We start from the raw sequence: 26,981 nt of genomic DNA, 5'->3' as shown, positions 1-26,981 counted from the left end.
ATATTATTTTATTCTTAAAATATTCAAACAATATTCTTTTTTTTTCGTTACTACCAGTAAAGTTTCTAATAACCATTTTACTAATACTTTTGAAAAAGAACGAAGTATTCAAATTTTATATAAAATAACCGATAATTTTATTCTTATTCTATTTATTTTTTTGAAAATTGTGTTTTAGTAGTAATTACTAACATATTTAATTTTTAGTTTTTAGTTTTTAATATTATTATATTGTATATTAGTTACAATTTATTTTTGGTATAAATATTAGTTACAAGTTTTAGTTATACTCTTTTAATTATTATAAAAATTAATGCTTAGAAAATGAAGAGTTTTATGAAACGGTGAATGTAATGAAATTATAAATTATAAATTCAGTCATATGGATATAAATTAAATTTAATAGGTTTTGTTTCAGTTATAAACTCAATCAAGATATATGTGATGTTTTATTTTCTCCAATAATATTATTTTATTATTCTTAAATAGTCAATTTATTTCACTTTTTTCTTTAAATAGATAAATTCCTCTTACTTTCTCCCTCACACGTATTTTTTAGAACTTGATGCATAACCAGACAAAAAATGAGATGAATGGGTGAACTATTCAACACCGATTAAAAAAATTGATTTTTCTATCTTTATCTAATCCAAAAGCTCTTGGAAGATAAATAAATAAATTCCTCTCACTTTCTCCCTCACACGTATATTTTAGAACTTGATGCATAACCAGACAAAAAATGAGATGAATGAGTGAACTATTCAACACCGATTCAAAAAAATGGGTTTTCTATCTTTATCTAATCCAAAAGCTCTTGGAAGGTTTCATCTTTTTGTTTTACATCTATTCAAATCAATTTTTTGCCCATATTTTTTCGGATAAATTTTAATTTTTTTGTTTTGGTCATATTTAAATTCATTTTTCATAAATATTATTTTTATTATGTTTAAATTCATTTCATATTCATATTTATATAGCCTAACATAATTTTTAATTATTATTTTGCAGATTTTGCAATTTGAGTGAGAGTTCAATCGGCCCCAACTCCTACAAACAACAACCTTAGAACGAAAATTGAAATACACGTCTCTTAGAATCATTTGAAGAATCACAATTCTAGAAAATGCAATACATATGCTTTTGTTTATATTTTTTTATTTTTTGTATTGATTTTTATTTTATTTTTTTGGTTTAATTTCCTTCCTCTTTCTTCATAATTCTAGAATTGTAGTATTTATGCTTTCTTTCGGATATAAATTCTTATTCATTTCTTTAGTATAAATTCTAATTATTATCTTAATTATATTTTATACTCAGAATTACGGGTCTTCAATTTGAAAGTTTATCATCTCTATGAATAATAATACACATGTTTTCATTCCGATATAACCATACCAATTAGATTATTATTTTTTGTTTAGTTTCCTTCTTTCTCTTAGGATCTCTTTCGAATATAACCTTAGTAACAATATTTAATTTCCATTTAATTCTTACGAAGTTATTCTTTGATTTAATTTCCTTCCCTCGAATTTAAAACGTTTTTGTGGTTTAGCTATATGCAATAGTTGATGTTTTTATTATTTATAAAAAATATTTTATTCATTTAGACAAACTATTTCTAACAATACTATAATTAGTGCATATAGATAATATTTAGTTTTTATTTCTAACAATACTATAATTAGTATATATAAATAATATTTTAATTTTCGTTTCAATTGTTATGAAGTTTTATTTTTTGTTTCTTTCTAATTGTGGCTAATAATAATCTATGATTCTACATTCATATTTAATAATTAATGACTTATTAAAAAATTAAAATTTATTTCTCACTATTTTAATTATTCATCAATCCAAATTCTGACTCTAAATAAAAGGGAAGCTCCTTTTTACAATATTAGTGACATTATCTACCAATTAAAATTTTAATTTTGTAGTTAGTATCATATTTAAAAAAATCAAATTGAATATCAATTTCTCACTATTTACTAATTATCTATCAATCTAAATCCTCAACCTATAATTAAGGACTATTATAAATTTCGAAATTGTATTTCTTACTTATTATTGATGATAATTATCTACAATTCCAATTTCTAACTCAACAATTAATGTAATATTAAAAAATTTGAAAGTGTTTTTTTCATTATATTTTAGTACAATTATTATTGCTTTGTAATTGTCAATATATCAATTATTCTCTTTGAATAAAAATAAATTAAACTAAATTATAAATTTAACCATGAAATTGTTCTATTATCTATTATTCAATCATTAAAATTATTAAATTTTTAAGATACAAACTAAATTGATAAAATTTAGTATAATTTTATATTATTTACAATTACATCGATCTTTTTTATTACTCCTTAAAATTTAAGTTATTCTTAAATATCCTAATAAACTCATATAATAGTTATTCAAATAAATTCACTCAAAAAAAAATTCTATCAAAATAATCAATTAATTTACTCTATTACTCTTAAAATTCAACCTCTTTTCAAATATGTGTTTATAAAATTACATATAATAATGATTCAAATATAATATTTAAAAATTACTCAATTTAAAATCTGTCATCGCACGCTCATCTTCAATAAGGGTATCGTTTCGGCGATGTCGATTTATTTCAAATAACAAAAATAATAGATAGTTTGCATAAAAACAAAAATAAACTAACGGTAGATTGTGATGTGAACTCACCGATGATTGTTGAGATCGAGTGAACCACCATCAAAACAAATAAAACAAACAATTTATTGTCCTTCATCTACTCCATCGGAGGATGAGGAAGAGTTTCTTGCACTTCAGTATGAAAAGCATTGATTCTAATCATTTGAGAATTATAAAAAATACTATAAACACCAATCGTCGGTATTATCAGTTGTCAAATCGGTTGTATTTTGCTGTTCTTCGGATTGAACTACTGAATATTTATTTATTTTTCTTTAAATTTTATTTATGTTAATAAATCCTATTAATGAGAATTCAATGATGTTTGTTATCGTAACAATTATGAGTCGTGGTTGTTAATTATACTATGTTTTTTTTAGGATCGAAAGTTTATAGGCTCAACGCTCTTTTGTGAGATTGGTATAACTCTTTATTTAACAACATTTAACATTGTTGGGAGTTTTTGCTTTTGAGGTCTTTGAATTTTCTTTTGGCTTCTTTCTTCTTGTATTAAGGGTTCTATGTAAAACCCTAAATCCTTAAATTTATATATATTAAACTTTCCACGAAAATCTAAGGTGCCTCCACCGACAAAATCTTTAATAAATAAAAAATTTAACAAACACGCAGCGAAAATATTAACGTCATACAATATCTGCCATCGCACGCTCATCTTCAATTAGGGTATCGTTTTGGCGATATCGATTTATTTCAAATAACAAAAATAATAGATAGTTTGCATAAAAACAAAAATAAACTAACGGTAGATTGTGATGTGAACTCACTGATGATTGTTGAGATCGAGTGAACCACCATCAAAACAAATAATACAAACAATTTATTGTCCTTCATCTACTCCATCGGACGATGAGGAAGAGTTTCTTGCACTTCAGTATCAAAAGCATTGATTCTGATCATTTGAGAATTCTAAAAAATACTATAAACACCAATCGTCGGTATTATCGGTTGTCAAATTGGTTGTATCTGCCCTTCTTCGGGTTGAAATACAAAATTTTTATTTATTTTTCTTTAAATTTTATTTATGTTAATAAATCATATTAATGAGAATTCAATGATGTTTGTTATCCTAACAACTATGAGTCGTGGTTGTTAATTAGACTATGTTTTTTTTAGGATCGAAAGTTTATAGGCTCAACGCTCTTTTGGGAGATTGGTATAACTCTTTTTGTAACAACATTTAACATTGTTGGGAGTTTTTGCTTTTGAGGCCTTTGAATTTTCTTTTGGCTTCTTTCTTCTTGTATTAAGGGTTGTATGTAAAACCCTAAATCCTTAAATTTATATATATTAAACCTTACACGAAAACCTAAAGTGCCACCACCGACAAAATCTTTAATAAATATAAAATCTAACAAACACGCAGCGAAAATATTAACGTCATACAATATCTGTCATCGCACGCTCATCTTCAATTAGGGTATCGTTTCGGAGGTATCGATTTATTTCAAATAACAAAGATAATAGATAGTTTTCATAAAAACAAAAATAAACTAATGGTAGATTGTGATGTGAACTCACCGATGATTGTTGAGATCGACTGAACCACCATCAAAACAAATAAAACGAACAATTTATTGTCCTTCATCTACTGCATCGGAGGATGAGGAAGAGTTTCTTGCACTTAAGTATCAAAAGCATTGATTATGATCATTTGAGACTTCTAAAAAATACTATAAACACCAATCGTCGGTATTATCGGTTGTCAAATCGGTTGTATCTTCCCTTCTTTGGGTTGAACTAAGGACTTTTTATGCAATGACAGATATTGTATGAAGTTAAGATTTTCGCTGCGTGTTTGTTAGATTTTATATTTATTAAAGATTTTGTCGGTGGTGGCACTTTAGGTTTTCGTGTAAGGTTTAATATATATAAATTTAAGGATTTAGGGTATTACATACAACCCTTAATACAAGAGGAAAGAAGCCAAAAGAAAATTCAAAGGCCTCAAAAGCAAAAACTCCCAACAATGTTAAATGTTGTTACAAAAAGAGTTATACCAATCTCCCAAAAGAGCGTTGAGCCTATAAACTTTCGATCCTAAAAAAAAAATAGTCTAATTAACAACCACGACTCATAGTTGTTAGGATAACAAACATCATTGAATTCTCATTAATAGGATTTATTAACATAAATAAAATTTAAAGAAAAATAAATAAAAATTCCGTATTTCAACCCGAAGAAGGGCAGATACAACTGATTTGACAACCGATAATACCGACGATTGGTGTTTATAGTATTTTTTAGAATTCTAAAATGATAAGAATCAATGCTTTTGATACTGAAGTGCAAGAAACTCTTCCTCATCCTCCGATGTTGTAGATGAAGGACAATAAATTGTTTGTATTATTTGTTTATATGGTGGTTCACTCGATCTCAACAAACATCGGTGAGTTCACATCACAATCTACCGTTAGTTTATTTTTGTTTTTATGCAAACTATCTATTATTTTTGTTATTTGAAATAAATCGATACCTCCAAAATGATACCCTAATTGAAGATGAGCGTGCGATGGCAGATATTGTATGACGTTAATATTTTCGCTGCGTGTTTGTTAAATTTTTTATTTATTAAAGATTTTGTCGGTGGTGGCACCTTATATTTTCGTGTAAAGTTTAATATATATAAATTTAAGGATTTAGGGTTTTATATAGAACCCTTAATACAAGAAGAAAGAAGCCAAAAGAAAATTCAAAGGCCTCAAAAGCAAAAACTCCCAACAATGTTAAATGTTGTTACAAAAAGAGTTATACTAATCTCACAAAAGAGCGTTATGCCTATAAACTTTCGATCCTAAAAAAAACTTAGTCTAATTAACAACCACGACTCATAGTTGTTAGGATAACAAACATCATTGAATTCTCATTAATAGGATTTATTAACATAAATAAAATTTAAAGAAAAATAAATAAATATTCAGTAGTTCAACCCGAAGAACAGCAAATGCAACCGATTTGACAATTGAGGCCTTTGAATTTTCTTTTGGCTTCTTTCTTCTTGTATTAAGGGTTGTATGTAAAACCCTAAATCCTTAAATTTATATATATTAAACTTTACACGAACATCTAAGGTGCCACCACCGACAAAATCTTTAATAAATAAAAAATTTAAAAAACACCAAGCGAAAATATTAACATCATACAATATCTGTCCTCGCACGCTCATCTTTAATTAGGGTATCGTTTCGGAGGTGTCGATTTATTTCAAATAACAAAAACAATAGATAGTTTGCGTAAAAACAAAAATAAACTAACGGTAGATTGTGATGTGAACTCACCGATGATTGTTGAGATCGAGTGAACCACCATCAAAACAAATAAAACAAACAATTTATAGTCCTTCATCTACTCCATCGGAGGATGAGGAAGAGTTTCTTGCACTTCAGTATCAAAAGCATTGATTCTGATCATTTGAGAATTCTAAAAAATACTATAAACACCAATCGTCGGTATTATCGGTTATCAAATCGGTTGTATTTGCCCTTGTTGGGGTTGAACTACAGAATTTTTATTTATTTTTCTTTAAATTTTATTTATGTTAATAAATCCTATTAATGAGAATTCAATGATGTTTGTTATCCTAACAACTCTGAATCGTGGTTGTTAATTAGACTAAGTTTTTTTTAGGATCGAAAGTTTATAGGCTCAACGCCCTTTTGTGAGATTGGTATAACTCTTTTTGTAACAACATTTAAAATTGTTGGGAGTTTTTGCTTTTGAGGCCTTTGAATTTTCTTTTGGCTTCTTTCTTCCTGTATTAAGGGTTGTATGTAAAACCCTAAATCCTTAAATTTATATATATTAAACTTTACCCGAAATCTTTAATAAATAATTTATTGTCCTTCATCTACTCCATCGGAGGATGAGGAAGAGTTTCTTGCACTTCATTATCAAAAGCATTGATTTTAGTCATTTGAGAATTCTTAAAAATACTATAAACACCAATCGTCGGTATTATCGGTTGTCAAATCGGTTGTATCTTCCCTTCTTCGGGTTGAACTAAGCAATTTTTATTTATTTTTCTTTAAATTTTATTTAAGTTAATAAATCCTATTAATGAGAATTCAATGATGTTTGTTATCCTAACAACTATGAGTCGTGATTGTTAATTAGATTAAGTTTTTTTTAGGATCGAAAGTTTATTGGCTCAATGCTCTTTTGTGAGATTGGTATAACTCTTTTTGTAACAACATTTAACATTGTTGGGAGCTTTTGCTTTTCAGGCCTTTAAATTTTCTTTTGGCTTCTTTTTTCTTGTATTAAGGGTTGTATGTAAAACCATAAATCCTTAAATTATTATATATTAAACTTTACCCGAAAATCTAAGGTGCCACAACCGACAAAATCTTTAATAAATAAAAAATTTAACAAACACCCAGCAAAAATATTAACGTCATACAATATCTATCATCGCACGCTCATCTTTAATTAGGGTATCGTTTCGGCGGTGTCGATTTATTTAAAATAACAAAAACAATATATAGTTTGCATAAAAACAAAAATAAACTAATGGTTGATTGTGATGTGAACTCACCGATGATTGTTGAGATCGAGTGAACCACCATCAAAACAAATAAAACAAACAATTTATAGTCCTTCATCTACTCCATCGGAGGATGAGGAAGAGTTTCTTACACTTCAATATCAAAAGCATTGATTCTGATCATTTGAGAATTCTAAAAAATACTATAAACACCAATCGTCGGTATTATCGGTTGTCAAATCAGTTGTTTTTGCCCTTGTTCGGGGTGAACTACAGAATTTTTATTTATTTTTCTTTAAATTTTATTTATGTTAATAAATCCTATTAATGAGAATTCAATGATGTTTGTTATCCTAACAACTTTGAATCGTGGTTGTTAATTAGACTAAGTTTTTTTTAGGATCGAAAGTTTATAGGCTCAACGCCTTTTTGTGAGATTGGTATAACTCTTTTTGTAACAACATTTAAAATTGTTGGGAGTTTTTGCTTTTGAGGCCTTTGAATTTTCTTTTGGCTTCTTTCTTCCTGTATTAAAGGTTGTATGTAAAACGCTAAATCCTTATATATATTAAACTTTACACGAAAAACTAAGGTGCCAACACCGACAAAATCTTTAATAAATAAAAAATTTAACAAACACGCGGAGAAAATATTAACGTCATACAATATCTGTCATGGCACGGTCATCTTCAATTAGGGTATCATTTCGGCGGTATCGATTTAACTTAAATAACAAAAATAATAGATAGTTTGCATAAAAACAAAAATAAACTAAAGGTAGATTGTGATGTGAACTCAGCGATGATTGTTGAGATCGAGTGAACCACCATCAAAACAAATAAAACAAATAATTTATTGTCCTTCATCTACTCCATCGGAGGATGAGGAAGAGTTTCTTGCACTTCAGTATCAAAAGCATTGATTTTAGTCATTTGAGAATTCTTAAAAATACTATAAACACCAATCGTCGGTATTATCGTTTGTCAAATCGGTTGTATCTTCCCTTCTTCGGGTTGAATTAAGCAATTTTTATTTATTTTTCTTTAAATTTTATTTATGTTAATAAATCCTATTAATGAGAATTCAATGATGTTTGTTATCCTAACAAGTATGAGTTGTGATTGTTAAGTAGACTAAGTTTTTTTTAGGATCGAAACTTTATAGGCTCAATGCTCTTTTGTGAGATTGGTATAACTCTTTTTGTAACAACATTTAACATTGTTGGGAGCTTTTGCTTTTCAGGCCTATGAATTTTCTTTTGGCTTCTTTTTTATTGTATTAAGGGTTGTATGTAAAACCATAAATCCTTAAATTATTATATATTAAACTTTACACGAAAATCTAAGGTGCCACAACCGACAGAATTTTTAATAAATAAAAAATTTAACAAACACCCAGCGAAAATATTAACGTCATACAATATCTGTCATCGCACGCTCATCTTTAATTAGGGTATCGTTTCGGCGGTGTCGATTTATTTAAAATAACAAAAACAATATATAGTTTGCATAAAAACAAAAATAAACTAATGGTAGATTGAGATGTGAACTCACCGATGATTGTTGAGATCGAGTGAACCACCATCAAAACAAATAAAACAAACAATTTATAGTCCTTCATCTACTCCATCGGAGGATGAGGAAGAGTTTCTTACACTTCAATATCAAAAGCATTGATTCTGATCATTTGAGAATTCTAAAAAATACTATAAACACCAATCGTCGGTATTATCGGTTGTCAAATCAGTTGTATTTGCCCTTGTTCGGGGTGAACTACGGAATTTTTATTTATTTTTCTTTAAATTTTATTTATGTTAATAAATCCTATTAATGAGAATTCAATGATGTTTGTTATCCTAACAACTCTGAATCGTGGTTGTTAATTAGACTAAGTTTTTTTTAGGATCAAAAGTTTATAGGCTCAACGCCCTTTTGTGAGATTGGTATAACTCTTTTTGTAACAACATTTAAAATTGTTGGGAGTTTTTGCTTTTGAGGCCTTTGAATTTTCTTTTGGCTTCTTTCTTCCTGTATTAAGGGTTGTATGTAAAACCCTAAATCCTTAAATTTATATATATTAAACTTTACACGAAAATCTAAGGTGCCACCACCGACAAAATCTTTAATAAATAAAAAATTTATTAAACACGCGGCAAAAATATTAACGTCATACAATATCTGTCATGGCACGCTCATCTTCAATTAGGGTATCATTTCGGCGGTATCGATTTAATTTAAATAACAAAAATAATACATAGTTTGCATAAAAACAAAAATAAACTAAAGGTAGATTGTGATGTGAACTCACCGATGATTGTTGAGATCGAGTGAACCACCATCAAAACAAATAAAACAAATAATTTATTGTCCTTCATCTACTCCATCGGAGGATGAGGAAGAGTTTCTTGCACTTCAGTATCAAAAGCATTGATTTTAGTCATTTGAGAATTCTTAAAAATACTATAAACACCAATCGTCGGTATTATCGGTCGTCAAATCGGTTGTATCTTCCCTTCTTCGGGTTGAACTAAGCAATTTTTATTTATTTTTCTTTAAATTTTATTTATGTTAATAAATCCTATTAATGAGAATTCAATGATGTTTGTTATCCTAACAACTATGAGTTGTGATTGTTAATTAGACTAAGTTTTTTTTAGGATCGAAACTTTATAAGCTCAATGCTCTATTGTGAGATTGGTATAACTCTTTTTGTAACAACATTTAACATTGTTGGGAGCTTTTGCTTTTCAGGCCTTTGAATTTTCTTTTGGCTTCTTTTTTATTGTATTAAGGGTTGTATGTAAAACCATAAATCCTTAAATTATTATATATTAAACTTTACACGAAAATCTAAGGTGCCACAACCGACAGAATCTTTAATAAATAAAAAATTTAACAAACACCCAGCGAAAATATTAACGTCATACAATATCTGTCATCGCACGCTCATCTTTAATTAGGGTATCGTTTCGGCGGTATCGATATATTTAAAATAACAAAACCAATATATAGTTTGCATAAAAACAAAAATAAACTAATGGTAGATTGAGATGTGAACTCACCGATGATTGTTGAGATCGAGTGAACCACCATCAAAACAAATAAAACAAACAATTTATAGTCCTTCATCTACTCCATCGGAGGATGAGGAAGAGTTTCTTACACTTCAATATCAAAAGCATTGATTCTGATCATTTGAGAATTCTAAAAAATACTATAAACACCAATCGTCGGTATTATCGGTTGTCAAATCAGTTGTATTTGCCCTTGTTCGGGGTGAACTACGGAATTTTTATTTATTTTTCTTTAAATTTTATTTATGTTAATAAATCCTATTAATGAGAATTCAATGATGTTTGTTCTCCTAACAACTCTGAATCATGGTTGTTAATTAGACTAAGTTTTTTTTAGGATCGAAAGTTTATAGGCTCAACGCTCTTTTGTGAGATTGGTATAACTCTTTTTGTAACAACATTTAAAATTGTTGGGAGTTTTTGCTTTTGAGGCCTTTGAATTTTCTTTTGGCTTCTTTCTTCCTGTATTAAAGGTTGTATGTAAAACGCTAAATCCTTAAATTTATATATATTAAACTTTACACGAAAATCTAAGGTGCCACCACCGACAAAATCTTTAATAAATAAAAAATTTGACAAACACGCGGCGAAAATATTAACGTCTTACAATATCTGTCATGGCACGCTCATCTTCAATTAGGGTATCATTTCGGCGGTATCGATTTAACTTAAATAACAAAAATAATAGATAGTTTGCATAAAAACAAAAATAAACTAAAGGTAGATTGTGATGTGAACTCACCGATGATTGTTGAGATCGAGTGAACCACCATTAAAACAAATAAACCAAACAATTTATTGTCCTTCATCTACTCCATCGGAGGATGAGGAAGAGTTTCTTGCACTTCAGTATCAAAAGCATTGATTCTGATCATTTGATAATTCTAAAAAATACTATAAACACACCTATCGTCGGTATTATCGGTTGTCAAATCGGTTGTCAAATCGGTTGTATTTGCCCTTGTTGGGGTTGAACTACAGAATTTTTATTTATTTTTCTTTAAATTTTATTTATGTTAATAAATCCTATTAATGAGAATTCAATGATGTTTGTTATCCTAACAACTCTGAATCGTGGTTGTTAATTAGACTAAGTTTTTTTTAGGATCGAAAGTTTATAGGCTCAACGCTCTTTTGTGAGATTGGTATAACTCTTTTTGTAACAACATTTAACATTGTTGGGAGCTTTTGCTTTTGAGGCCTTTGAATTTTCTTTTGGCTTCTTTCTTCTTGTATTAAGGATCGTATATAAATCCATAAATCCTTAAATTTATATATATTAAACTTTACACGAAAATCTAAGGTGCCACCACCGACAAAATCTTTAATAAATAAAAAATTTAACAAACACGCAGCGAAAATATTAACATCATACAATATCTGTCATCGCACGCTCATCTTCGATTAGGGTATCGTTTCGGCGGTGTCGATTTATTTCAAATAACAAAAACAATAGATAGTTTGCATAAAAGCAAAAGTAAACTAACGGTAGATTGTGATGTGAACTCACCGATGATTATTGAGATCGAGTGAACCACCATCAAAACAAATAAAACAAACAATTTATAGTCCTTCATCTACTCCATAGGAGGATGAGGAAGAGTTTCTTGCACTTCAGTATCAAAAGCATTGATTCTGATCATTTGAGAATTCTAAAAATTACTATAAACACCAATCGTCGGTATTATCGGTTGTCAAATCGGTTGTATCTTCCCTTCTTCGGGTTGAACTAAGGAATTTTTATTTATTTTTCTTTAAATTTTATTTATGTTAATAAATCCTATTAATGAGAATTCAATGATGTTTGTTATCCTAACAACTATGAGTCGTGATTGTTAATTAGACTAAGTTTTTTTTAGGATCGAGAGTTTATAGGCTCAACGCTCTTTTGTGAGATTCTAAAAACTCTTTTTGTAACAACATTTAACATTGTTGGGAGCTTTTGCTTTTCAGGCATTTGAATTTTCTTTTGGCTTCTTTTTTCTTGTATTAAGGGTTGTATGTAAAACCATAAATCCTTAAATTATTATATATTAAACTTTACACGAAAATCTAACGTGCCACAACCGACAAAATCTTTAATAAATAAAAAATTTAACAAACACCCAGCGAAAATATTAACGTCATACAATATCTGTCATCGCACGCTCATCTTTAATTAGGGTATCGTTTCGGCGGTGTCGATTTATTTAAAAAAACAAAAACAATATATAGTTTGCATAAAAACAAAAATAAACTAACGGTAGATTGTGATGTGAACTCACCGATGATTGTTGAGATCGAGTGAACCACCATCAAAACAAATAAAATAAACAATTTATAGTCCTTCATCTACTCCATCGGAGGATGAGGAAGAGTTTCTTACACTTCAATATCAAAAGCATTGATTCTGATAATTTGAGAATTCTAAAAAATACTATAAACACCAATCGTCGGTATTATCGGTTGTCAAATCGGTTGTATTTGCCCTTGTTCGGGGTGAACTACGGAATTTTTATTTATTTTTCTTTAAATTTTATTTATGTTAATAAATCCTATTAATGAGAATTCAATGATGTTTGTTATCCTAACAACTCTGAATCGTGGTTGTTAATTAGACTAAGTTTTTTTTAGGATCGAAAGTTTATAGGCTCAACGCTCTTTTGTGAGATTGGTATAACTCTTTTTGTAACAACATTTAAAATTGTTGGGAGTTTTTGCTTTTGAGGCCTTTGAATTTTCTTTTGGCTTCTTTCTTCCTGTATTAAAGGTTGTATGTAAAACGCTAAATCCTTAAATTTATATATATTAAACTTTACACGAAAATCTAAGGTGCCACCACCGACAAAATCTTTAATAAATAAAAAATTTAACAAACACGCGGCGAAAATATTAACGTCATACAATATCTGTCATGGCACGCTCATCTTCAATTAGGGTATCATTTCGGCGGTATCGATTTAACTTAAATAACAAAAATAATAGATAGTTTGCATAAAAACAAAAATAAACTAAAGGTAGATTGTGATGTGAACTCACCGATGATTGTTGAGATCGAGTGAACCACCATTAAAACAAATAAACCAAACAATTTATTGTCCTTCATCTACTCCATCGGAGGATGAGGAAGAGTTTCTGTCACTTCAGTATCAAAAGCATTGATTCTGATCATTTGGAATTCTAAAAAATTCTATAAACACCAATCGTCGGTATTATCGGTTGTCAAATCGGTTGTATCTTCCCTTCTTCGGGTTGAACTACGAAATTTTTATTTATTTTTATTTAAATTTTATTTATGTTAATAAATCCTATTATTGAGAATTCAATGATGTTTGTTATCGTAACAACTATGAGTCGTAGTTGTTAATTAGACTAATTTTTTTTAGGATCGAAAGTTTATAGGCTCAACGCTCTTTTTTGAGATTGGTATAACTCTTTTTGTAACAACATTTAACACTGTTGGGAGTTTTTTCTTTTGAGGCCTTTCAATTTTATTTTCGCTTCTTTCTTCTTGTATTAAGGGTTGTATGTAAAACCCTAAATCCTTAAATTTATATATATTAAACTTTACACGAATATATAAGGTGCCACCATCGACAAAATCTTTAATAAATAAAAAATTTAACAAACACGCAGCGAAAATATTAACATCATACAATATTTGTCATCGCACGCTCATCTTCAATTAGGGTATCGTTTCGGCGGTATCGATATATTTCAAATAACAAAAGTATTAGATAGTTTGCATAAAAACAAAAATAAACTAAAGGTAGATTGTGATATGAACTCACCGATGATTGTTGAGATCGAGTGAACCACCATTAAAACAAATAAACCAAACAATTTATTGTCCTTCATCTACTCCATCGGAGGATGAGGAAGAGTTTCTGGCACTTCAGTATCAAAAGCATTGATTCTGATCAGTTGAGAATTCTAAAAAATACTATAAACACCAATCGTCGGTATTATCGGTTGTCAAATCGGTTGTATCTTCCCTTCTTCGGGTTGAACTACGAAATTTTTATTTAAATTTTATTTATGTTAATAAATCCTATTAATGAGAATTCTATGATGTTTGTTATCGTAACAACTATGAGTCGTGGTTGTTAATTAGACTAATTTTTTTTAGGATCGAAAGTTTGTAGGCTCAACGCTCTTTTTTGAGATTGGTATAACTCTTTTTGTAACAACATTTAACATTGTTGGGAGTTTTTTCTTTTGAGACCTTTCAATTTTATTTTCGCTTCTTTCTTCTTGTATTAAGTGTTGTATGTAAAACCCTAAATCCTTAAATTTATATATATTAAACTTTACACGAAAATATAAGGTGCCACCATCGACAAAATCTTTAATAAATAAAAAATTTAACAAACACGCAGCGAAAATATTAACATCATACAATATTTGTCATCGCACGCTCATCTTCAATTAGGGTATCGTTTCTGCGGTATTGATATATTTCAAATAACAAAAATAATAGATAGTTTGCATAAAAACAAAAATAAACTACCGGTAATTGTGATGTGAACTCACCGATATTTGTTGAGATCGAGTGAACCACCATCAAAACAAATAAAACAAACAATTTATTGTCCTTCATCTACTCCATCGGAGGATGAGGAAGAGTTTCTTGCACTTCAGTATCAAAAGCATTGATTCTAATCATTTGAGAATTCTAAAAAGTACTATAAACACCAATCGTCGGTATTATCGGTTGTCAAATCGGTTGTATCTGCCCTTCTTCGGGTTGAACTAAGGAATTTTTATTTATTTTTCTTTAAATTTTACTTATGTTAATAAATCCTATTAATGAGAATTCAATGATGTTTGTTATCCTAACAACTATGAGTCGTGATTGTTAATTAGACTATGTTTTTTTTAGGATCGAAAGTTTATAGGCTCAACACTCTTTTGTGTGATTGGTATAACTCTTTTTGTAACAACATTTAACATTGTTGGGAGCTTTTGCTTTTGAGGCCTTTGAATTTTCTTTTGGCTTCTTTCTTCTTGTATTAAGGATTGTATGTAAATCCATAAATCCTTAAATTTATATATATATATATTAAACTTTACACGAAAATCTAAGGTGCCACCACCGACAAAATCTTTAATAAATAAAAAATTTAACAAACACGCAGTGAAAATATTAACATCATACAATATCTGTCATCGCACGCTCATCTTCAATTAGGGTATCGTTTCGGCGGTGTCGATTTATTTCAAATAACAAAAACAATAGATAGTTTGCATAAAAGAAAAAGTAAACTAACGGTAGATTGTGATGTGAACTCACCGATGATTATTGAGATCGAGTGAACCACCATCAAAACAAATAAAACAAACAATTTATAGTCCTTCATCTACTCCATCGGAGGATGAGGAAGAGTTTCTTGCACTTCAGTATCAAACGCATTGATTCTGATTATTTGAGAAATCTAAAAATTACTATAAACACCAATCGTCGGTATTATCGGTTGTCAAATCGGTTGTATCTGCCCTTCTTCGGGTTTAACTAAGGAATTTTTATTTGTTTTTCTTTAAATTTTATTTATGTTAATAAATCCTATTAATGAGAATTCAATGATGTTTGTTATCCTAACAACTATGAGTCGTGATTGTTAATTAGACTAAGTTTTTTTTAGGATCGAGAGTTTATAGGCTCAACGCTCTTTTGTGAGATTCTAAAAACTCTTTTTGTAACAACATTTAACAGTGTTGGGAGCTTTTGCTTTTCAGGCCTTTTAATTTTCTTTTGGCTTCTTTTTTCTTGTATTAAGGGTTGTATGTAAAACCATAAATCCTTAAATTATTATATATTAAACTTTACACGAAAATCTAAGGTGCCACAACCGACAAAATCTTTAATAAATAAAAAATTTAACAAACATCCAGCGAAAATATTAACGTCATACAATATCTATCATCGCACGCTCTTCTTTAATTAGGGTATCGTTTCGGCGGTGTCGATTTATTTAAAATAACAAAAACAATATATAGTTTGCATAAAATCAAAAATAAACTAACGGTAGATTGTGATGTGAACTCACCGATGATTGTTGAGATCGAGTGAACCACCATCAAAACAAATAAAACAAACAATTTATAGTCCTTCATCTACTCCATCGGAGGATGAGGAAGAGTTTCTTACACTTCAATATCAAAAGCATTGATTCTGATAATTTGAGAATTCTAAAAAATACTATAAACACCAATCGTCGGTATTATCGGTTGTCAAATCGGTTGTATTTGCCCTTGTTCGGGGTGAACTACGGAATTTTTATTTATTTTTCTTTAAATTTTATTTATGTTAATAAATCCTATTAATGAGAATTCAATGATGTTTGTTATCCTAACAACTCTGAATCGTGGTTGTTAATTAGACTAAGTTTTTTTTAGGATCGAAAGTTTATAGGCTCAAAGCTCTTTTGTGAGATTGGTATAACTCTTTTTGTAACAACATTTAAAATTGTTGGGAGTTTTTGCTTTTGAGGCCTTTGAATTTTCTTTTGGCTTCTTTCTTCCTGTATTAAAGGTTGTATGTAAAACGCTAAATCCTTATATTTATATATATTAAACTTTACACGAAAATCTAAGGTGCCACCACCGACAAAATCTTTAATAAATAAAAAATTTAACAAACACGCGGCGAAAATATTAACGTCATACAATATCTGTCATGGCACGCACATCTTCAATTAGGGTATCATTTCGGCGGTATCGATTTAACTTAAATAACAAAAATAATAGATAGTTTGCATAAAAACAATAATAAACTAAAGGTAGATTGTGATGTGAACTCACCGATGATTGTTGAGATCGAGTGAACCACCATTAAAACAAATAAACCAAACAATTTATTGTCCTTCATCTACTCCATCGGAGGATGAGGAAGAGTTTCTGGCACTTCAGTATCAAAAGCATTGATTCTGATCATTTGAGAATTCTAAAAAATACTATAAATACCAATCGTCGGTATTATCGGTTGTCAAATCGGTTGTATCTTCCCTTCTTCGGGTTGAACTACGAAATTTTTATTTATTTAAATTTAAATTTTATTATTCTTAATAAATCCTATTAATGAGAATTCAATGATGTTTGTTATCCTAACAACTATGAGTCGTGGTTGTTAATTAGACTAATTTTTTTTAGGATCGAAAGTTTATAGGCTCAATGCTCTTTTTTGAGATTGGTATAACTCTTTTTGTAACAACATTTAACACTGTTGGGAGTTTTTTCTTTTGAGGCCTTTCAATTTTATTTTCGCTTCTTTCTTCTTGTATTAAGGGTTGTATGTAAAACCCTAAATCCTTAAATTTATATATATTAAACTTTACACGAAAATATAAGGTGCCACCATCGACAAAATCTTTAATAAATAAAAAATTTAACAAACACCCAGCGAAAATATTAACGTCATACAATATCTGTCATCGCACGCTCATCTTTAATTAGGGTATCGTTTCGGCGGTATCGATATATTTAAAATAACAAAAACAATATATAGTTTGCATAAAAACAAAAATAAACTAACGGTAGATTGTGATGTGAACTCAACGATGATTGTTGAGATCGAGTGAACCACCATCAAAACAAATAAAACAAACAATTTATAGTCCTTCATCTACTCCATCGGAGGATGAGGAAAAGTTTCTTACACTTCAATATCAAAAGCATTGATTCTGATCATTTGAGAATTCTAAAAAATACTATAAACACCAATCGTCGGTATTATCGGTTGTCAAATCGGTTGTATTTGCCCATGTTCGGGTTGAACTAAGGAATTTTTATTTATTTTTCTTTAAATTTTATTTATGTTAATAAATCCTATTAATGAGAATTCAATGATGTTTGTTATCCTAACAACTCTGAATCGTGGTTGTTAATTAGACTAAGTTTTTTTTAGGATCGAAAGTTTATAGGCTCAACGCTCTTTTGTGAGATTGGTATAACTCTTTTTGTAACAACATTTAAAATTGTTGGGAGTTTTTGCTTTTGAGGCCTTTGAATTTCTTTTGGCTTCTTTCTTCCTGTCTTAAAGGTTGTATGTAAAACGCTAAATCCTTAAATTTATATATATTAAACTTTACACGAAAATCTAAGGTGCCACCACCGACAAAATCTTTAATAAATAAAAAATTTAACAAACACGCGGCGAAAATATGAACGTCATACAATATCTGTCATGGCACGCTCATCTTCAATTAGGGTATCATTTCGGCGGTATCGATTTAACTTAAATAACAAAAATAATAGATAGTTTGCATAAAAACAAAAATAAAGTAAAGGTAGATTGTGATGTGAACTCACCGATGATTATTGAGATCGAGTGAACCACCATTAAAACAAATAAACCAAACAATTTATTGTCCTTCATCTACTCCATCGGAGGATGAGGAAGAGTTTTTGGCACTTCAGTATCAAAAGCATTGATTCTGATCATTTGAGAATTCTAAAAATTACTATAAACACCAATCGTCGGTATTATCGGTTGTCAAGTCGGTTGTATGTGCCCTTCTTCGGGTTGAACTAAGGAATTTTTATTTATTTTTCTTTAAATTTTATTTATGTTAATAAATCCTATTAATGAGAATTCAATGATGTTTGTTATCGTAACAACTATGAGTCGTGGTTGTTAATTAGACTAATTTTTTTTAGGATCGAAAGTTTATAGGCTCAACGCTCTTTTTTGAGATTGGTATAACTCTTTGTGTAACAACATTTAACACTGTTGGGAGTTTTTTCTTTCGAGGCCTTTCAATTTTATTTTCGCTTCTTTCTTCTTGTATTAAGGGTTGTATGTAAAACCCTAAATCCTTAAATTTATATATATTAAAATTTACACGAAAATATAAGGTGCCACCATCGACAAAATCTTTAATAAATAAAAAATTTAACAAACACGCAGCGAAAATATTAACATCATACAATATTTGTCATCGCACGCTCATCTTCAATTAAGGTATCGTTTCGGCGGTATCGATATATTTCAAATAACAAAAATAATAGATAGTTTGCATAAAAACAAAAATAAACTACCGGTAATTGTGATGTGAACTCACCGATGATTGTTGAGATCGAGTGAACCACCATCAAAACAAATAAAACAAACAATTTATTGTCCTTCATCTACTCCATCGGAGGATGAGGAAGAGTTTCTTGCACTTCAGTATCAAAAGCATTGATTCTAATCATTTGAGAATTCTAAAAAATACTATAAACACCAATCGTCGGTATTATCGGTTGTCAAATCGGTTGTATCTTCCCTTCTTCGGGTTGAACTAAGGAATTTTTATTTATTTTTCTTTAAATTTTATTTATGTTAATAAATCCTATTAATGAGAATTCAATGATGTTTGTTATCCTAACATGTAATATCCCATATTCCCTTAAATGCTCAATTAGTTGTCAGTTGATATCAATTGAATTCCTATGTACTATATCTTTTGTTAGTTGTAACAATTGGAGCTCCTATGTGCTCTAAATGTTATCAATTGGGACCAATAGAGTAACCGATGAACTCTGAAGAGATTAATTATTAATAAAGAGACAGACCAATATTAATGAGTACAAGAGAGGACATTTTGGTAACATTAATAATTGGTCAATTGAGAATGAGAATTATCAGAAAGAAAAGAAAGAAAGGGAAGAGGAGAAAAAGAGGAAAAGAAGGAAGAGAAAGAGAAGAAGAGGAAGGAAGGAAGAAGATGGAAAATCATCTTCATCACCATCATCTTCATCATCACCAACTTCATCTTCTTCTACTAGGTGAGTTCTTAGATAGTTTTAGCCTTTGGGGGAAAAATAATCTATATTTGTGGGGTTAGGGTTTGTGTGAATTTGTGATAAACTTGTTGTGTTCATACTCCCTATCCGTGCTATGTGTTGTGAAACAGAATTTAATTTTCTGTATGTACAGAATTTGTCACCAGTGGGGTTCGAACCCAGGACCTCCTTGAAACTGTACATGCCTTACCACTAGGCTAGAGAGGTTGTTGTTGAATGCTTATGCAATGAATAAATATTAATCTAAATTTTGATTAAGATAGATTAATGAATTAATTGAGTGGTGTAACTCTGTTTTGGACACGGCCGGATGCGTTAGAAAGATAACGTAAAGGGCTATTATTATTGTTCCATGTTATAAAATATTATGTGATTTATAAATGCCATGAATTTTATCATGATGAAAATTAAATATTGTTGTTATGTGAAAGGTGAAGTAACATGATCAAAACTCTACAAAGATGAGTGAGGAAACCTAGGAGAATGATGTGATTAGTAACTTAGAAATATGATCTAGGTTATGGAACATATGTGATATATGTATGAGAATACGGTATTCATTCGTACGACGCTTATGTGAGGTCGTGGACGAATTGTTGCCATGATTGAGAATGAGACGCATTGTATGGAACATGCCATGTTATTATTTGTGTATCATGGTGAATGAAGTCACCTATGATTATGGAACATGCCATGTTATTATTTGTGTATTATGGTGAATGAAGTCACCTATGATTGATGAATTTGTTATGGTTCGTGGAACCAATGTTTTGTGGAACCGATCATGTATTCAGAATGTGTGTTTTTCTGTGGTGGTACACATCTCTATTGGTATGCTTAGATGAGTAAGCATTGGGATGTGGGACCAATGATTCGAGCCTCAATTGGGTTTGAGCCCCAACCATGGTGGACATGGGGGAAAGGTGGACACCTATGTGGGTTAGAGTCCCATACGGTGAAAGATACCCTAGGTGGGTTAGAGTCCCGTACGGGTGATGGTTCTTAAAAGTGGGTTTAAGTCCCATAGGGGAACCGGATATCCACCGCGAAAGTCGAATCATACAGACATGCGTGAACCAAGCCTTGGCCTAGACGTAGGTCCGGTTGGGGATCGATGTTGCGTGAATCTGAATAATGATCGTGGTTGAGTTATGAGAACTCAGATGCATGTTGCCATACAATTGCGAGATAGTTTCCCCATCGCTCAAGTCTTTGTTCCCTTGTTGACTTGAGTTGGATATGAGTTGAATATCGATTAGAATATCCTGTAGAGCCGAGTGGACCCATAGGATAGGAGAACTCACTGAGATTATTATCTCATCCCATCATTGTTGTTATTTTTCAGGTATTCTTTACAGGTTGGATCTAAGAGAAACTGTTATGGATGTTTCAAGGGTTGCTGTTCCTTATGATCTTCCGCTGTGGAGTTGTGTGCAATGAAGATATTGTACATAGTTCTTAGATTTTTATTGTGTAGGCATTATTGTATAACATGTTCCAGTGATGTTTTAGTTTGGACATGTGTATATCTTAATGCCATTAGGCACTTATGTTGTGACAGTACCAAAATTTAACACTTGTATGATATTATTCTAGATATATATTATACGGGTTGTTACAGTTGGTATCAGAGCAGGTCGATTCTCGACCTAGCCTTGAAACATCATAAGTAAATCTATTCCTGCCTCATATGTGTGTTTAGCCAACATGATTCTTAATATCACTGTATATAGTATTGGGCCTGATCAATCTAATATTATGTGCATGGTAGGTAGGATCATGGTTGAGCGACCACGAGGACTCCGAAGCGTGGGTTGAACTTGTGCTTTGAGAATAGGCTCAAGCCAAGAGTTAGAAAGTAAGGAGAACTTGATGGCCCAGTTGAAGTTTCAGAGGAGTTATGATTTGGGTATTATGGGATTGAAGAGTAGTGTATCATCCAAGCGATTCTGCGGTGTTAACAGAGTTAAGAAGTTGAGGATCTCTATTGGATGAATTGTCAGAATTTTGAGGAATGAGTGAATTTGTTAGTGGAGTAAGATATACTCAATAATATGGAATAGTATTGTGAATAATTCCGTATGGTAAAGTAGAAAGGATGGTTATGTTACACATATGTCATAAGGTTTGGAAGTGAGGTAGTGTATCAGTGTTTCAGTTTCTAAGGCCACTAAAATATTTTGGAAGAACGAGAGTACTTAATGGAATATATATATTTGGAATTGTATCTTGCAAGTGGTTGAAAACTTGAGGGATAAGGATGTTCAGTTTTGTTGGGAGCCTAAGGTAGTGGTGAAGTCTAAGGAGAGACTCGACGACATGGTTGCCTATTCCAAGTGAAACATGTATGGACCAAATGGAGGTTAGAAGATAAACCAAGTATGTTCTGTTTTAGAAGGGAGATCGGATTTGAGATAGCTCGTCAGGGGTTCAGTGTTAGTAAGAGACCATTATGGAATGATGAGTTACCTAAAGATCAATTATAAGAGTTTGTGTTGGAGGCAGATAACGCACATTATATAGTAATGGAATCTCCAATGGGTTTTGGTTGTATGAGAACTGGTTGAGGATAAGAGCAATTAAGTTGGATTTAAGGACTTCTAGTAGAATGGTTTTTGTAATTGGAACGGAGAGAGTTACCATAGGGAGACAAGTGAACACCGAGTGCGGAAGTAGTGTGGATGTTGCAATACAACTGTTGCAATGTGGCACATTTTAGATAGAGGCACAATGGGACCATTAAGATTCATTAGGACAAAGTTATGGGCGTGTAGTTGATGATTGTTCACATCGAGGATTTCTAGAGTATGTAGTGTGTAACACCCGAGGTCGGAGAGGCCGAAGAGTGGTTACATGTAACATCCGAGGGCGATGGAGTGGTTGTCGATGCATGACAATGAGACACTCCTAGCAGCTTCTAGGGGAAAAACCAAATTCACATCGGAATGAGAGGGATCCTGAGGCTGTGCAGGTATGAGACTACATGGTTGAAAGAAGGCTTATAAGGATTAATTGGTACTACCTATATCAACAAGATGCATCTTCTTTTCGGTATCCTAACCAATAAGAACTCCATAGTTAAGCGTGCTTGACTTGGAGTAGTATTGGGATGGGTGACCTTCTGGGAAGTTTCCTGGAAAGCGTGCGAGTGAGGACAAAACGTGTTGAAAAGCCCGTGTTGATTTGTGGGGTTAGTTGATAATCCTGAAAGCAGTCTGGGGTGTTACATTGTGGAATAGAGGAAGTTAAACCTTGGTATTAAGAGAAGTATGTGATAGTAGCATTATGGTCACAAGTGAGTGTAATGGATTCCTTGTCGGGAGAGGGATGTAAAGTAACATGCATTTTGTTGAGCAGTGAGTCTTGTATTCTAAGAAGTTGAGTTGATGATAGACAGTGAAAGATAAGCTAAGTTGGAGCATATGAACTAAGTGTAGGATTTGAAATATTTTATGTTGCAAGAGTTTATTGGGAGGCAATGAGGATTATTCGTGGGGAGTTATAGAGATAAGTAACCCCGGTATAATGCAGTGTGTAGTAGGTATTGGTTTAGAAGAAAATTCCAGTCATAAGTGCGTGGCAATGATAAGGTTCACCTTAAGTGCATTTTATTTGGATTGAAAGAGTAATATTGGCTTATTGGAAGTCTGGTTGTTATTTATCTTCTTGAGAAGTATTTGGTTGGTTGGTTAGTCGCGGAGTATAAACGTTCACACCGTGTTGGAGCTAAGGATGTCCTAAATGTCATAAGTGTACCGTTGTGGATGTACAAATTGAGGATGGAGTTACAAGTCCTCACAAGTCAGATTGGTAGTTTTGAAATTGGGATTTCTGAAGGTGTAGTGCGTAGTTTGTCGTCTGAGGAGATACCATGGAAGTCAGACGTGTGGGAAAACCAACCTGGTAGACCATGCTCAGTTTAAGAAAGTCTGGGAAGTACCACTATTATGATTATGAATAACTATAAGGAACAGACTTGGAAGAGACCTATTAAGCGGTGATCTGGAAGGGATTAGATAGGTATGTGGTATAGATATTGATAAGGTGTGAAGCGGTTGGTCATGGTATGAAATTGATTGATACATTCGGATTCATAGCCTTAGATGTAGACTTCCTGAGAGTGGTAATGGATGTGTATGATGATACTCTAACCTATTGGAAAGGTTCATGAGTTATACTTCCCAGGAGGAACGGGAATAAAATATTCCTAAAGTTAAACAAGTAACTCGGACTGTATATTAGTAAGGGTATGAGCTAAGATTATGGAAGATGGAACAAGACGATTGAGATGAATGATTTTGGATACGAAGTGAAATGTTGTCTCTAGATATGTGTGAAGTATTGTGTGTGACTCTACGAGATGTATGGACACTCATAGTTATGTTCTAGATTGCTTAAGTTCCTTAGAAGTGGTGTTTTGTTGATAATTTAAAGTTCCTTGACGGTGTTACTTTGTTATTGGCCGAGATTATGTGTCGGGAGAAATATTGAATGAATCAAAACCCTATGAGAGGATTTGATATGAAATATAGTAACCAGGACCGGATATTGTCAAACTAATTTGGTTTAACTACATCGAACCCATGATGAATTTGGATGTTTTATGTTTTTATGGTTGTAGCCATGTAACTCCTGGATACCTATATTCTGAAGAGTGTTGGTCTTATTCTACACTTTTGTCATTCATCAAGGAAGTTGTTCTACTAATGGAAGTCGGTAAGGTTCTAGTAACATTTTGGACGGTAGGCACTCTGGAGGATAATTGTGTTTCTATGTAGACTGTCATCTAACCAGTAGTGCCTAGGAATCCCGAGTGTTCCACTATTGGGATCAGAGTATCACAATGGAAGGTGATGGATGAAAGAGCTCAATCAAGTCTATGGGGATCAGGGAGATAGTTACTCGTAAGAATGGAGGTAAGGATGACAGTAAGATAATCTCGTGCTAATGGTTCTATCTTATTGGAGTAGTACGAGAGAAGGGAAACGATTGGAGTAGAGGCTTGCAGCATGTAGCATTATGCCAGGTGAAGTTTATAAGATTACCGGTAGATGGATTACAAAGTTGTTGCATTTGTTAAAGGAATAACAAGAAAAGAGTAGTCAATATTGTGTGGTTAAGGAATCAATAAATTTTCTTATGAAGAATTAATGAGTATTGATTAACCAAGTCCAGATAAGATGTTGTAATTATGTTGCAATTAAGAAAGTGACCCGCTGATGTTGAGTGGTATATAAGAGGAATTAAGTGAGAGCAAGTTTAAATGTTAATCCAATATCAGAATGAGATTGTGATGGAAATCAAGAAGTTTCGGGAGTTCATGAAAGAAGGAAAATTGTCAGCAAGGACAAGTTAGAAGAATGAGTATGTTAGAGACTTGGAATTGAAGAGAGGTCAAGTGTTGGTCTAAGATGTTGATTCAAGGTTTGTTTGTTTGTTGAGCGAAGGAAATTCGGGGGCGAATTTCAATTTAAGGGGGGGAGAATGTAATATCCCATATTCCCTTAAATGCTCAATTAGTTGTCAGTTGAGATCAATTGAATTCCTATGTACTATATCTTTTGTTAGTTGTAACAATTGGAGCTCCTATGTGCTCTAAATGTTATCAATTGGGACCAATAGAGTAACCGATGAACTCCGAAGAGATTAATTATTAATAAAGAGACAGACCAATATTAATGAGTACAAGAGAGGACATTTTGGTAACATTAATAATTGGTCAATTGAGAATGAGAATTATCAGAAAGAAAAGAAAGAAAGGGAAGAGGAGAAAAAGAGGAAAAGAGGAAAAGAAGGAAGAGAAAGAGAAGAAGAGGAAGGAAGGAAGAAGATGGAAAATCATCTTCATCACCATCATCTTCATCATCACCAACTTCATCTTCTTCTACTAGGTGAGTTCTTAGATAGTTTTAGCCTTTGGGGGAAAAATAATCTATATTTGTGGGGTTAGGGTTTGTGTGAATTTGTGATAAACTTGTTGTGTTCATACTCCCTATCCGTGCTATGTGTTGTGAAACAGAATTTAATTTGTGATAGACTCCCTGTTTTTTTGTAGTAGGATCTCCCAGTTTTTGGAATGCTCCAAATTCTACTTGCGCATCCAAATCTGGATCAATACCAGCAAAAACATCTCTGAACAAGGTTCTAGCACCATGCCAAATGTGCCCGAAAAAGAAGAGCAGAGCAAACGAAGCATGTCCAAAAGTAAACCAACCCCTTGGACTGCTACGAAAAACACCATCCGATTTTAAAGTAGCACGATCTAATTCAAAAATTTCACCCAATTGAGCACGCCGAGCATATTTTTTCACAATAGCAGGATCACTATAACTGACTCCATTGAGTTCGCCACCACAGAATTCAACAATTACACCTACTTGTTCGACACTATACTTCGATTCTGCCCTTCGAAAAGGAACATCTGCTCGAACAATTCCGTCTCCGTCTACCAAAACAACCGGAAATGTTTCAAGATTACCGGTAGATGGATTACAAAGTTGTTGCATTTGTTAAAGGAATAACAAGAAAAGAGTAGTCAATATTGTGTGGTTAAGGAATCAATAAATTTTCTTATGAAGAATTAATGAGTATTGATTAACCAAGTCCAGATAAGATGTTGTAATTATGTTGCAATTAAGAAAGTGACCCGCTGATGTTGAGTGGTATATAAGAGGAATTAAGTGAGAGCAAGTTTAAATGTTAATCCAATATCAGAATGAGATTGTGATGGAAATCAAGAAGTTTCGGGAGTTCATGAAAGAAGGAAAATTGTCAGCAAGGACAAGTTAGAAGAATGAGTATGTTAGAGACTTGGAATTGAAGAGAGGTCAAGTGTTGGTCTAAGATGTTGATTCAAGGTTTGTTTGTTTGTTGAGCGAAGGAAATTCGGGGGCGAATTTCAATTTAAGGGGGGGAGAATGTAATATCCCATATTCCCTTAAATGCTCAATTAGTTGTCAGTTGAGATCAATT

This window comes from Lathyrus oleraceus, chromosome 3, assembly GCF_024323335.1.
Source record: "Lathyrus oleraceus cultivar Zhongwan6 chromosome 3, CAAS_Psat_ZW6_1.0, whole genome shotgun sequence".
Taxonomy (NCBI): Eukaryota; Viridiplantae; Streptophyta; class Magnoliopsida; order Fabales; family Fabaceae; genus Lathyrus; species Lathyrus oleraceus.
Note: the sequence above shows the minus strand (reverse complement) of the source record.